This window comes from Babylonia areolata, chromosome 13 (assembly GCF_041734735.1).
Source record: "Babylonia areolata isolate BAREFJ2019XMU chromosome 13, ASM4173473v1, whole genome shotgun sequence".
In the NCBI taxonomy this organism is placed as follows: Eukaryota; Metazoa; Mollusca; class Gastropoda; order Neogastropoda; family Buccinidae; genus Babylonia; species Babylonia areolata.
In genome coordinates, this window is record NC_134888.1 from 911,714 (window position 1) to 919,449 (window position 7,736).

Genomic DNA, 7,736 nt, shown 5'->3' on the forward strand with positions numbered 1-7,736 from the left:
GGAGCACACTCAGAAATTGAGTTTCAGTTTCTCAAGGTATCACTGCGTTCGGACAAACCCATATACGCTCCACGACATCTGTTAGGCAGATGCTTGACAGCAGCATAAACCATTCGCGCTAGTCAGGCCTTGAGTGCATTTCAATATTTATGTACCTCTCAGGCTGGATTTCTTCCGCATAAATTTGCCAGAGGACAACACTTCTGTTGCTGTGGGTTCTTTTCCAGTGCGCAAAGTGCGTGCTGCACACGGGACTTCGGTTCTCATCCGAACGACCAGAAGGCTCAGTTTGATTTTGAGTAAAGGACGAGAACGGGAATCGAACCCACACCCTCACGGACACTGTACTGGCACCATTCTGCCACCTTCCTCCAGAAGTTGAGGTCAGTATTTCTGTGTTGTTTCAGAAATCACCCAGTTGTCAGCAAAACAAAAACATAACAAGAGGCAAAGTCTTCAAGACTCACTTGTGCTTCGCGCTTAGGAACCATGAGTAGAAACAAAAAGAAATTAAAAAAATCGTTAACAAGTAAAGGAATCATAAGGAGAAAAAAAAAGACATTAAAGAAATTGTTAAAAAGTGTTGTATATGATATAAAATAAGCTTGGGAGAAAAAAAAAAACAACAGGCATGCGAGCGAGATTGAACCATGCATGTTTAGTTCGGAGCCAGACTAATTCCCACTGCCACGTCGCATCTGACGTCATTTGACTAAATTGTTTTCTTCTTCCTGCGATAAACAGATGTGATTGTATTGGACGTAATAACACTGTTTAAATCATGTTTTTGTGTGTTTTATCATATCTCAATTATTCTTTTATTTCGGCAGTAAAGAAGACGTTGCCATCGCTTCCAGCACATCGCAACACATGGTAGATCTCTAGACCTGTACGAACCAGTCAACAACGGGCTGAAAGAAACAATCGATTCAATTTCTCTTTTGTGTTCATTCCAGTTAAATCAGTGTCCACTTTGGAATATTCATATGCAGTAAACACGTCGGTGGTGTGGTTAGTAATACTGTGTGTGTTCTGTCCAAAACTTGTTTTTCTTTCCTTAACTGCAAACAAGAAAAACGAGGTCATGTCGTCTTCTTGAAACACAACCCACCTTCTAGCAACTCATTGGGAAGCGGTTTTTAGAATTTTCGGATTTCGGAACGAATCTCAAACAAAGAATTTCCAGAGAAAATGGCAATGATAAAGTTTAACACACACACACACACACACACACACACACACACACACAGAGAGAGAGAGACAACCAAACACCGGATTACAATATAGACTCTGTTTACACAAGTGAATCAATGAAATAATATATATATATATATATATATATATATATAAAATAACTCCCAGCAATACTCAATCACCCACTGCTGATCTGTACAGTTTTCCTAACCCTTCCATTGTACTATTGATATATCCGACTTCGCTCGCTCGTTTGTTGTCTCTCTCATACTGAATATGAATGTATGTATACTATAATTGTGTCAGATAAAAAATTTAAAAAAATACTGACTAATTTGCTCTTTTTCTCTTTCTTGGTTTTTTTTTTTTTCTTTTTTCTTTTTTTTTTTTTTTTTTTTTTTTGTTGTTGTTGTTGTTAGTTTCTTGCGTATTACTTGGCTTCTGTCTTTCTTTTTTAAGGGTTTTTTTTCTGAATGTTTTTTTTCTGCTTTTTTCTGGGAGCTGGATGAAAATAGCAGTTTATGTTGTATTGTTAGTTTACATTTAAGTTAATTTTGACTTGACTCGAATTCACACACACACACACACACACACACACACACACACACACACACACACACACATGCATGCGCGAGCGTTCGCCCAATACGAATACACGCGCACTCATACACAAAGACGATTACCACGAGACAGAGAGATAAGTAAATAGACACAGGGTATGAAAGCAAGCAAGCAAGCGTGCACGAAAGACAGAGAGAGAGAGAGAGGGTGGGGGAGGGAGAGAGAGAGTGTGTGTGTGTGTGTGAGGGAGTGAGAGAAAGTTAGAGAAAGTAACACAGAGAGAAATACAGAGAGAGAGAGACAGGGACAGGGAGATAAGAATAGACAGACAGAAAGGGGGAGAGGGAGGGGCGGGGAGGAGGATGCTCGCCACGAGAAATCCACAACGAGTACTCCACAACGGTGTCCGGGTGGGCGTGGTCAGGTGGAGAGCCACGTGCACATGTAACCCCCATACTACCACCCGCCAATCACCAACACAGCCCCCCCCCCACCCGACACCACCCCCGTGGCGACTTTCTATGGTGACTGAACTCACTCAAACGGAGGAAGCGATTTGACAACAGCTTTCCTCAGCTGCCTCATATCACCAGTTCCCGTTCTGCGAGGGACAGCCCACCCAGACAAGCTGTTACCTATAAAACAGCGGGAGTGGCCAGGCCCTCAGTCACACACCCTAGGCCACCAGGACAACAGTTTCCCTTCTGACTTGAATTCGGTTGTTGTTTTTGTTGTTCTTTTGTCACAACTTATTTCTCTGTGACAAAATTCTGGCTGCTCTCCCTATGAACAGTGTATCCCCACCCTACTTCTTTTTGTTGTTGTCTGCCTGACTGTTTTTATTTTCCTATCAAAATGGATTTTCCTTCAGAGTTACCTTACCGAGGACAACCCTTTTTGTTGCCGTGAGTTCTCTTACGTGCGTCAAGGGCATGCTACACACGGGACCTCGGTTTATCGTCTCATTCGAATGACCAGCGTCCAGACCACCACTCATGGTGTAGCAGAGGGGAAGAACTTACTTACAAATATGGGATTCCAACCTGTCGCTCAGACTCTTCTCGCTTTCCAAGCAGACGCGTTACTGTAACTAGGCCACAAGTCAAGTTTCAAAGTAAGACAACGCTGTTTGACAGAATAACATCACCATAGACTGCGGGCAGCCAGAGAACAAACTGACCTGAACAATAAAAGCCAACAAGAGTTCGTTCAGTTTCAAAGCATCGCTCAGATTCTTCTCCTCGCAGATTCTTCAAGCTCTCCACAGTCTTCAACACCGTCCAGCTTTCAGTTCTGGGCCTCCTCTGCTGAGCTGCTCGAGTTGAAAGTTCGGTTCATTGGAGGGGGTAAGAAAACGTTTGTTTTGTTGCTGGTGTATTCATTCATGTATCTGATAAACTTTATTACCATCATTGTTGATAGTAGTAGTAGTAGTAGTATAATCATTATTATTATCATCATCATCATCATCACACCATTGTCAAAACCTTGCAAAAACTTTCGTTATTTATGAACAATTAATCCATGAAGATCAGTTTTTGTGAAAACCATTCTTGCCACACTGCTCTCATACAATTTCCTGACAGTAATTTTGACTTACTTGACTTACATATGCCTCTTGACTCGTTGTGGAGCCATAGGGCAGCAACAGTACTCCCCCAGCCGACTCGGATTTGGGGCTGTCCTTTTCAGCAGGGCCCATGTCCATCCGGCTGCCTTCATCTCATCCTCCGCGATTCTCCAGGACTGCTTTGGTCTGCCCACTCTCTTTTGTTGTTGTTTCAGTTTCTGTAACCGTTGTTTTTAACGGGATGTGGTTGTCAGCCCTTCGCCTGGCCCTCCTCCGTTATCCAGACTGGAGACTGGCAGATTTTTCCAAGTGGAGCTCACTGGCGAAGTTGACAGTATTTTGCATAACATTAATCAAAATAGAATCACAGGTTTTCTATTTTAAGGATTGAAATAGCTTTTGACGTACATGTTATCAGTCATTCGTTGTTCGTAGATAAGTTTGTAATTTAACAGATTTTAATCATACAATCCTTTCTTCTGACAGGAAAAAAGTACAAACAGTAAAAAATAAAACCTCAAAATTTAAACCAACCAAACATGGAGTACCACAGGGATCCATCTTAGAGCCAGGTTTATTCTCTACCTATGCTAACGACTTGTTTCATGAAATGTAAACATGAAATTTTCGCAGATGACACTTCCTTTCATTCAAGCTATTCAGAAGCCTGTAAACTCACAAATTAACTTCAAGGCAATATTCAGAAACTTAGTGATTCAGCTAAATAAAGAATGTCATTTTCAATTTCTTAATGTCAATGAACGAACAGAAAACCAAGTGCATGTATGTATCTGTGCGACAAACAAAAGTTGAAATAAATTCAAGCTGCTTTTCCAAGGCATAAACAGAATTGAAGAGGTAGATTCTTATCTAAGGTGTCTCTATGACAAAGATCTCTCTTGGACTGACCATAGGGTAGGTAGGCCTAAACTGCGAATGATCCAGTCGAAGCGACTAGGTCAACGTGTGTATTGTACAAATAACGTGTCATACGATCATCAAATGTAGCTCTTCTGTCTTTGAAGGCTTTCTCCGACTGGTTGCACCAGGAAAATTTCGTCGACTCCTCCTTTTCAGTTTCAGTTTCAGTAGCTCAAGGAGGCGTTACTGCGTTCGGACAAATCAATATAGCTACACATCTGCCAAGCAGATGCCTGACCAGCAGCGTAACCCAACGCGCTTGGTCAGGCCAAAGACACTAGTGTCTATGGTCAGGCCTTGAGAAAAGGTTGCCAACAGCAACTGGTGTTCCCAGGTGGTCACTCATCCAAGTACTAACCGGGCCCGACGTTGCTTAACTTTGGTGATCGGACGAGAACCAGTGTTTTCAACGTGGAATGGCCATTGGCAAAGGTTGAAACATTCCTTTGTAAAAAGATGGGAACCCAGGTGATCCAAATGATTATAGGGGGATAACTTGAACCTATACCTTGGGGAAAGTATTCTGCACAGTATTGAATAAACGAATAATTGGATACTTAGAACAAGGTGAACTCTCAACCAAGGAACAAATTGGGTTTCGGAAACATTACAAAACTGATCAAATAAAAAATTTTAAAAATTTAGACCACACACACACACACACACACACACACACACACACACATAAATAATAAAGTTGAAAAATGCTAGATTATATGGTGCTATGTGGATTTTGAAAAAAGCCTTTGATAATGTTTGGCATGATGCTCTGCTCCTAAAGTTGAAAAGAATGGGCATAACTTGAAAATGCTTTGTTATGATTAAAGACATGTATGTTAATTCTAAAATTCAAATAAAATGACTGGAAGGTCTCATCAAAGAAGTAACTGTATGGAAGGGTGTACACCAGGGAAATACATTAAGCCCAACGTATTCAATATTTTCATGAATGACACTGTGAAATATATGAAAAATAATTATTCTTTAAAGATTCAATGTTTCACACTGCAGTATACCATGTTTACTTTATGCTGATCATCTGGTTATTCTATCTTTAACACGAACTGAATTAAAACAAAAAATACATAATTTGAACACATACTGCCATAGCTGGGGTTAACAATGAATAGAAAAAAAAGCAACGAAAGTAGTAATCTTTACAAGAACTGACCCAAAATACCAATATATGTTTTACTGTGGGGAAAATATCATACAAATAACACAAGGAGATTATATATATATATATATGGGAGTTATATTCCAGAAAGGGGAAAGTCTAATAAGGGCACAGGAACACCGAACAGAGCACCTAACAAAACAAGCAAACAAAGCTTTACATATTTCACGGAGAACATTGAAAAATATTAACATCAATGTAAGTACAATGTCTAAGTTATATGATACTTTAATAACGCCAATATCGATTTACTGAGCGGAGGTATGGTTACCTTACTGAGTCAAACCTGATGATTCTTTCGATTTAACGCATCTTTATGACGACTGCTCATTGAATAAGTTTCCACATGAAAAACTGCACATTAAATTCTGCAAGCAACTACTTGGAGTACACAAAATATCTGTGGTGCTTCTGTATTGGGTGAACTGGGCAGATCCCCAATAAGTTTAAAATAACATGCCAAATTATCACATATTGGATTCACATAATTCAATTACCAGAAACTATAAATAAATTCATGTACTAACAAGAAAATACAACCTCCTCAAGGTTGATAGTTGTTAGATACTCGAATTCATAGGCCTTGATCACATCTGAAAGAAAAAAACCCAAAAACAACCAAACAACAATTCATATTCAGCGTACATAGGCTAAAAAATGTGTTATCTCAAGAATCAGAAAACGAATATATTAGATACTGGAAAACTGAAAAAGAAAATACTTCAAAACTTAGATTTCACAGAAAAATTATAGCAGAGTACAAAACTGAAACCTATGTTTTGAATATATCGTATACAAAACACAGACAAGCGTAAACAAAGCTCAGAACAAGTGCACATGACATTGAAATTGAAAAGAGCATATTGCTAAACATTCCACGAAAATACAGGTAGTGCAACAATTGAAGACGAAATCCATCTTCTTGATCACTGTGTTAAATATAAAACATCAAGGGAACGATTTACAAAAGATATTCAAAATTCGATTAATGCACGAAATATTTCCAGTCAGTTGATGCTAATCAATGATGCATATACAAAGAAGAATAGGAAAACTTGTTTATGAATGAGATAGACAGAGACAGAGTCAGAGACAGACAGTCTGACAGACTGACAGATTTTTCAACATATCTAAATCTGCAAAAACACGAAAAGTATCGATAAACTAAAGAGAGTACGAGATAAATATAGTGTTTCGCTTTCTCTCAAAACTTATTATGGAAGCTATGCATATATATATATATATATATAGAGAGAGAGAGAGAGAGAGAGAGAGAGAGAGAGATTACACACACACACACACACACACACACACACACCATCCACCCTCACCACCACCACACACACATCATATCTCCAACGGGTATCGCTGTGCCAGGACGGTGACAGCGCATCTCAAAGAACCCAGGCGGGTGGGTTTCCAGCACGTGAAACTGGTGGTCCGGTCAGCAGAGCCAGAGCGATGGACAGGGCAAGGGTGCTGACCCCACTCTGGCTGCTCTGCTGCTGTCTGGCACCAACGGCCACCACGGGCATGATGATCACCACCATGGACACCACCACCCGAATCGTGGACACCACCACCGCCATAGACACGACGACCACCACCACCAAGGACACGACCATCACCACCACCCCCGCCACCACCGCACCCACCACCACCACCACTCCATACGCCCCCATCCCCACCCTCACCACCACCACCACCGCCACCACACCCACCACCACCACCACACCCACCACCACTCCATATGACCCCATCCCCACCACCACCACCACCAACACACCCACCACCACCACAACATACGTCCCTATCCCCACCACCACCACCACCACTCCATACGCCCCCATTCCCACCACCACCACCACCACCACTCCATACGCCCCCACCACCACGGAAGGCTGGTCCCCTTTCTTGGACTTCACATCTCTGGGTAACGGCTCGGATCGGGCAGAAGAAATACTCCCCACCCTGTCCGATTTCCAGAGAAGATGTCGCAGCTCCCAGGAGCAGTGTGACTGGGGAGACTGGGACGTCCGATCTCCCATGTGGGGATGGTGCTGGCACTGCCCGCGGTGCAGCTGCGACGAAAGCTGCTCCCTCACGGAGGACTGCTGCATAGACGTCATCCTTCACCGCGCGAGTCACGTGCTGATGCACAGAACCCCTGGCTGCCACAGCAGTAACATCACCCAGCACCCGTCGCCACGTCAATTCGTCATGACTGACACGTGCCCGCCAGACTGGGAGGAGGAGGAGGAGGAGGAGGAGGACACAACGCTCAGACTGTGCGAGGAGGAGGAGGACGGGGGG

General features: G+C 42.2%; 1 non-coding gene across 1 annotated transcript; it reads right to left on the bottom strand.

Moving 5' to 3' along the window:
• Nucleotides 1-4,555: 4,555 nt before the first annotated feature.
• Nucleotides 4,556-4,674, bottom strand: LOC143289351 (5S ribosomal RNA). The gene has a single exon (XR_013056237.1). It is a non-coding gene; the product is annotated as a 5S ribosomal RNA (ribosomal RNA).
• Between the last annotated feature and the right edge of the window lie 3,062 nt (nucleotides 4,675-7,736).